Genomic DNA, 8,244 nt, shown 5'->3' on the forward strand with positions numbered 1-8,244 from the left:
GACAACTGTGAGATAGATACCAGCTTATAGGCTAGTATCTGCGGTAGGTTTATGTTAGGTAATGGAATCCAGGTTCAATGATGCTTCAAAGGAATTCTCCTTATTTACTCTTGGGTTTCAAAATTGCTATCTTTACTAATTTTTTAAATCAATTTCAAAGCATTTTTATTCTGCCTTTTTCTATCATAATAAAAGGCTTAAAGCAGCTAACAGTAGTACAATGTAATAACAGATAAAAATAATTTTTTTTAGTAGAGTAGCAGCATAAAAACAATAAATTAAGAGGATATAAAAGCTGAGCGGAATAAAAATGTCTTCAGGTCATGCAAGAAGGCAAACAGGGAGCCCTTTTGTTTTCCCAGCTATGTGTCAAGTCACTCCTCAAAGGACAGTAGCATATGGGAGTTATCTGCCCTTGTCCAAGTTCTCAAGCCTTATAGACATAACTTACCCAGGTGAGGAAGAAGTCTGGGTGGAGGCGGAAGGAGATGCATGGATGTCCCATTGCTGATGATATCCTGGGTGCTGTAGTGTGCATGTGTCTGGGAAAGGATAATTGCATTTTATCAGTGGAGCTGTATCAGGATGGGTCTCATCCTGTAAGCCTGCCTTCTGAGGTTTGAACAAAGACCTCTAATAGTTCTAGATTTAGATTTACTATTTTTATCCTGCTTTCCTCAGAAATACATCAAAGTCATTTATACTTGGGCTATCTGTAAATAGTATTTAAAATAGATCACCAGCAAATTCTCTGTGCTAGGCTCAGACAACATCTAATCCATTTTAGGGATCATGTTTTCTAATGTGGGTGGCTGAAAAACATTAAAAGCAAACCAACCCTCATATTTGATGAAAATCACATGACTTTAGGGACTATAACCTGAGAGTATTGATGGCTGCTGGTGGAGACAGTTTGAAATGTTTGTAGCCGTAGATAGACATAGGAGAAATGAGTGCCCAGAGAACAGCATTTGAAATAGGGGAAATGCTAGAAGATTTAGTACATGCCAGTACTTCACTTACATCTAAATGACTGGCTGCTGTTATGTTGAAATCACTTAGTGGGCTTTATTTGAAGTGTGTATACAAAAGCAGGTGCCCAAGAGCTACTGATGTGTGACTGTGGCTTAACAGTAATGCCAAAAGGATGTGCACCTACTTTATCCCCCACAGCTGCCCATGGCTGGAGGATATTGTACATCGCAAAGCATCAGCAAAAAGATGTCCCAGTCCTGTTGCATCATTGTCTATTGATGTTCAGAATTCTTCTTGCTTCTGTCTGCCCAAGGAGATGCAAGTCACAGTATGAATTATCCATTTTGAAAGTAATATAATCTGGTGCAGTGTCATCCCCTGAATGTAAATGTTGGCTGTACATAATCATGGAGGCATCAGGCAGCGCAGTTGGTGTGTCCACGTCTTCTTCAATATTGATGTAATCTTGCTGGTTGACAAGGTTTGCTGAGGTGTGCAACATGTTCAGACCTCTTGCCAAATGTGTGAAACGAGGGGGAACAGGTTGCTCAACTGCTGCTATTAGGGGAAAAAAGCTGGAGCCACATCAGTCTTTGTGATTTTTGCATTCTATTTAAGTTGTAACCTTGTGAACTCCAGAAACTTGCTAAAATGTCTTTGGTCAGAAGGATCTGAGAAGCAACAGATCTGAGTTCACACGTTATCAGCCAAGCTGGCATTTGTGAAATTACAGTAAAACCATGTGTTTGCCAGTCTGAAAGCACGAATGGCTGATGCCAGGTAATATAGCAGTCTAGTGTGGATGGGTAAAGGGAAGGCAGCAACAGAGAATGGGTTGTTTAGAACTGTGGGAATCCTCTATCTCCAATTTACATATCATGCTCCTTGATGCCAAATTCAGAACTTCCACATTCAGAGCACTATGTAACTGAATACCGCCTGCTGGGAAGCAGCAACTGGGGAGAACTCTTGCTATCCCTCTTGTGGGTTTCCCAAAGAAATTTACTTGGCCACTGAGGAAAGCAGAAAGCTGAATGAGATGGGCCTTTGGTGGGATCCCACATGGCTCATTGTATGTTGTCTGCTGCACAGCTGAATACACTTGAAGGAAACATGCAAGGCTGGGAGTGACCAGGAGGCATCAACAATCAGGAATGGCAACCCCAACACATGTCCTGACCCTTCAAGATGAATGCTGGGGAGGAATCAGGAGAAGGGTGCTCTGATCCCAGACTAGCAGTGACATCCCAGTTCTCAGAGATGCATACCATTCTCAATGTCCGAGAGAATCCGCCTGTCTGAGACATCCCATTAAAGCCTTACATAATGAGCTGAGGTACAGTATTTCCATCCTCGTATGACCTCAGGGAAAAGTGCAAAGCTAAGACTGAGTAATCACCAAAGGTGTTTGCTTCCAGTGAGTAAGATGGGATTACAGCCTTAATGGCCTTACTTCTGAGTAAAACAAAGCAAAACCACAGTTTTCAAACACCTCTAGTAATCACTTGATCATGATTGGGAGTCTCCAATCTCTGGAAAGGCTGGATGCCTAGGTACCTGTTGGCCAGACTAAGATTGTGCTCTGTTTCTAAGATTAGATTAGATTCTAATTAACTAAGATTGTTAATCTGTTGTAAGCCGCCTTGAGTCCCTTCGGGGAGAAAGGCGGGGTAAAAATAAATTATTATTATTATTATTATTCTCTAGTGATCTGATACTAACTTTTGCAGTATGGTTAGTATGTGGTATGGTAGATGTAGGAATGATCATGTAGCAATGGATTTACTGCACAAAAGATTGGATTTGATATAATTCCCCTAGCTCACAGTGCATGCAGTAAAAATGTTGGCTATACTGATCTACATTTTGATGTGGTAGATCCATTATATTGTGCTTTTCTGTACAAAAGCTTGCATGTAAGAAATCTTGAAGTACAGAAATGCCATCGCAGCAATTTCCAAATTGCTTTCTATGGTGTAGCCCAGCCTGTTGTTTTTGGTGGACTACTAAAATAAGCCTGGCGTAGCTAAGGGGGTGCAGGGGGTTGCAGTTGCACCGAGCATCAAGCTTTAGGGGGGCAATGAGCAGAGCTTGACACTAGTGACCAAAATTGGTATATATGAATAATACCATCATGTTATATATCATTGGAAAGGTAATTTAATGCAGAATGCAATGAAACTGCACTGGAATATCTGTATTCCATCAAACGTTATGGCAATTAACCAGAAAATGAATACACAATTGCCTTATGGAACAAAAAGTGAATTTCTGTAACTCAGAACTGACCTATGAGACAGATTGTTCTGAGAGCCAGTGACATATTACCATGTTATTGACATGTTGCAATGACATGTTATCATGATACAGCATGAAACCCATAAGGTGTTAATACGAGTCACCTCTCATTTCCTTATAATACAGTTACCCTTGCTAACTGGGTAAAAGGCACTTTTTCAAGTGGTGCCCTCTTATATTTAGCAAGGAGAGAATAACCATCCCTCTTCACCCAGCACAGTGTCTCGAACCTATCAGGGGCGCACTTTTTATTTATTTACTTAATTTGATTTTGTCTGCTGGGGGGGGCGAGGGGAGGTCGTCTACAAATCTTCTTAGCTATGCCACTGACTGGGGCGAGGCAGCTGAGCAATTAGATTGCAAGCTGCTGGGGGGAGGAGGTGGGTTCCTCCCATTTTTCACTTTAAGCCCGGGCATGATGTCACTTCTGGTTGTGACATCACTTCCGGGGCAACATTTTGAGCTTGGCACTGGGCTACACAATCATTAGTACACCACTGCCTGGATGGATGATACTCACAAGGACAGTTTGGCAAGGAGCATTCTGGGCATACAATTGGCAACATCTCTGCAAGTTAAGGTGCAAATGCATCCTAAAATCATAAAATATTTGGTTGCAAGACTCAAACGGGATCCAGTGTTCATTTCTGGCCCAATTATTGCTGACATTTTCAATTTTGCTCACCTATTTCTTTTGATTAGCAAAGCTTCCTTTCTCCAAGGTCTTGTCATTTGGCAAAGGAGGAGAGAGAGTTTAAAAAGCAAAATGAATGTGGAAATCTGCTGATAAAGTCATGGGTGAAACCTGCAAGTCTGCATCTTTGATTTCTGAGGCATTCATGTGCAGAGGAAGGGAATTTTTATTTAGAAACATCATTTCTAGGGTTCCTGCACTGATGTTCCTGGAAAATGTTATGGACAGGGATAAATGCAGCCAACGCTCATCAGGACATAGGCCTGGAACAGGTTTCCTATGCCAAGACTGGGCCTGTGATATGTGAGTGCTATAATAAAGGGAGTGCCCGTGAAGATGTGCAGATCTTCACCTTATCTCCCTTCTCCCAAAATCTCCTTATCCAGTGATAGAGAGTGAGGCCTTGCAGGATTGAACCATTTCTTGCTTCTAAAATGTTCTTTTTCAAATGCAATTAACTTTTACAGTAAGAACAGAGGCGCACATACAGCCGAATGAAGCAGTACAGTGCTGAAATGGTAGCATGGACTGTACCACTTCAGACTGTAGGTGGGTAATCACATTGTTGGATGCTGCCCTGTAAAACAGCATACCTGGCAAATGGCTAAGATAGAATCTTTCTTGCTAATTTTCTGTTTTCAGGGAGGGGTTGGTTTTTTTTTTCTTTTTCTGTAGAGGAGCATTCAAAACAGGAAACTTCCATCTCCAGACTTAGGTTGTGCAGTTCTTTGTATTCCTTATAGTATTCTCCTAACTCTGGAAAGGGGGTCCCCTCTAGCCAGTTCTTGATTCACTTGCACATTGTGCTGTTCCAAAAGTAACACAAACAATTCATAATCATTGTATTTAGATAGCACTTTTCCAAGCAGTCAGCTTCTTTGTATCATTGTTGCAATAATTTGTATAACAAATTACAATGCAATTCTGTGCAAGTTTGAAGAGAGTAAGTCCCACTGTGCTCAAAAGGGCTTACTCCCACGTAAGTGTGCATTACATTGTGTGTAGCCCGGCATTCTTACCTCCATATTACAGATAGGACTGGGCAGAGTGTAAGGCTGAGGGATAAAAATCTTTTTAGTGTGTCCATGTCCTTCCTGAGACTTGAACCTGATTTTAATTTCAAGGCTCATCATTTTAACCCCTGCAGCATCACACGTTACCCTCTTCTACTCTCAGAAATCAGTATCATGATTTGGGTTCATGATTTCTTACCGGCTAACTGTTTTTTTGTGCAGCCAGAAAAGTGGCCTACAAATATTTTGAACAAATAATAAGTTCATACAAATGTCCCCACAATTCTATTTTTATAATTGTTTTGTATTCTAAATCAATCAGTTTGAAGCATTGATAACACCACTGAGAGTCATTTCTCTAGTCTTTCAGCCAAATCTAGACTTTCAAAACTCACATGCAGTGAAATGTGTAGTGCTGTTGTCCTGAATTGCTTAACCCATTTCTGCTCAGCCCACAGGTGTACACATTTTATCCCTGTTGCACATATTCAACGTTGGACAGAAATGGCTTAATAGGATTGCTAACCCTCAAGGACTGGCCCGGAATCTTTAGAAGTCAACATAAGTCACCGGGTATCTACTGAAGGCAATCCTAGAGGTTGTAACAGGGCTTTCAAAAATTTTCACCATTACATCATGTTGGAAAAGCTAATCTTCAGGAGTTAGATTCAGAGTTGGCAACCCTAGTCCTCTGGACATGATTTGACATCAGCTCTCGGTGGATAAAATATATTACAGGGTAACTGATTGCATTAAAGCCTAGCTAAGAGCCCCAAAGAATGCAAATAGGTCTCTGCTCCCATCTTTTATTCCCCCTGAAGTGAGTTAAAAGTGTTTACTTGTTCTGCCTGCATCCCTGTTCCTGACTTCTTTTTCACAAGTAGATTTTAACTGTACTGTCTGTTTAAAAGGCGTTTTGTGTGCTTCTGACATATGATAGCCACAAATATGATCCGTCCTTTTATTTTGTCAGGCTGGGATTTTGTTGATAAGACCTGTATTTGGCTTTCCCATCAGATGAAGAGCAGGCATGGTGTGTTGATGCTGGAGATGGATTTGGAGATTATCATATCCAGTCTGTATCACTCAAGGAAAAAATAATTAAAGATGGTAAATCCCAATGCTTAATGGCTGCAGATGCTAAAGCCCCTACTTAATCTTATATCTAGGTTACATTCGATTGACCTCCTTAATCAGTCATTTTTCTTCTATGATCCTTTCAATAGGAATGCTACCTTAGCCTTGCAAACAATAAAAGGCAACATATAATTAGAGTATTCTTTGGGTCTAAAAGAACTAAAAAATTTTCAGGTAGGGTTGCCCAAAATCTGCAATCAAAATAAAGTTGTTATTCAGGGCTCACTCTCTGGTATCCCAAACAAGCAATGAAAATAACTAATAAGAAATATAGATGTGTAAATGTGTTTATTTTTCAGCATTCTTTCTGCTACTGATGTTCAGAATTTGGACTTGTATTGGCAAAGAGTGAAAGAATGAAAGATGCAGACATGTGGAGGATAGGGGACAGACCTTTTACAGTGGCAAGGGACAGCAGAGGCTCTGGTAGAGACCCGAGTGCTGGGAGTCCCCGATCCATCCACCACTCCTTTCTGGAAATTCCATGGGCCATCGAGATGAGTTACGACATGTGTTGCTTTTAAGACAACATTATTTAAAGCCAACTGGAATAAGATTCATTTGGGCTGGTCCGCGTGTCACAATGTTGGCTAGTTCTGTTTTTCTTCAGAATATTTATTCATTACCTGTATATTAATGCACACTAATTCTATGGGTGATTTGGAGCTGCTGCACTACAGAGAATCTAACTCAGGTCTTTGTGGGGATGGGTGGTGGGTGCGTGGGGGTGTGGGTGTGGGGGGAACTTGCAAGGTGTTAAAGCAGAAAAATAAAATCTGGTTCATTGTTTGTATGAAAAGCAGATTAAAGAAATGATAAATGACCCAGGGTAATATATAAACGCTACAGAATACTGCCTTCATGAGAAGAGGTGAAGGGGGACCTAATCTCACTGCAGGAGTGATTATGTCATCAGCAGAAGCACTCAGTGCTGACATTGACATGTTTTTCAAAGGGTCTTAGCCAAAAAGAAGCATCAGGCTTAGTATATGGTAAACTAAGAAATTTGCTTGTGTTACTATCTCAGCCATCATTTTTCCTAAGGGCTGTCTGAAAGATAGTATGTAGCTCATGTTACACTGAGACGACAATACAATGGGAATTTACCTGGGAGTAAGTCCTACTGAACACAACCTAGTGGCGTAGCTGGAGGGGGGTGGAGCACTCAGTCCGGCGGGGAGGCTCAGCGGGGCAGGCAAGCGGCCCTTCCCTTCCCGGCGGGGGGAGCAAAACAAAGCTGTACAGGAAGGGAGGAGCTGCTTGCCCGCCCTGCTGAGCCTTCCCGCTGGACTGAGCGCTCCACCCCCTCCAGCTATGCCACCGACACAACCTCTGGATTGCTCTCAGTACAAAACAACTTATTATTATTATTAAAATATGCTGCATATAATGTGTTGTCTCCTACTGAGACTTACTTCTGAATAAAGATGCAGAGACTGATGCTCCAATATACATTTGTCTGGAATATTTTAAAATGCAATTTTTCAATTTCTATACATACATTATAACTAGATTGCTAAATGAAGTATAATATGGTTAGTTTCAAGGTCAAAATAACCAGCAGAAAATGAAAACCCTTAAAGAAATTTAAAGTTGATTTGTTGTTGTTTTATTGTCTCTGTGGGGCATGGCTATGGAAGTGCAAGGGGGTCTTGCACGTCAAAATATATCACTACCCACCTACTGGAGGTAAGTAGCCCTTCCAATATTTTTGGCATTATTCAGATCGACTGAGGGTGTTCAGTGAGAATCTCAGTGGTGTCTTTTAAGAAATAAGTTCCAGTGAGCCTATTAGAATATCCTGGAAGATAACACAGACATGCAGTGGGTGGGGAGGCAGGTGAGGCAGAGCCTCCCCACTGGAGTCCTTTGAAAAGTGCCGTGGCCACTGCCATGTGAGGTGCCCAAGCACCCACAACACATGGGCTCTGGGCTTCCTCCCTCCTTGCTCTTAGCGTAGGTGGTGGATTCTTTGGTGCCTCACACAGTGGCGGAGCTTTTCGAAGAACCTGCCTCCCCACATACCGCATGTCCCTGCAGCTTCAATTGACTCTTGACATAGATGGAACATCAGACCTGCCCTGCATTAGCTGTATTTGAAATGAAGGGACTTCTAGGTATCCTGCC

Source organism: Tiliqua scincoides, chromosome 2 (assembly GCF_035046505.1).
Source record: "Tiliqua scincoides isolate rTilSci1 chromosome 2, rTilSci1.hap2, whole genome shotgun sequence".
Taxonomy (NCBI): Eukaryota; Metazoa; Chordata; class Lepidosauria; order Squamata; family Scincidae; genus Tiliqua; species Tiliqua scincoides.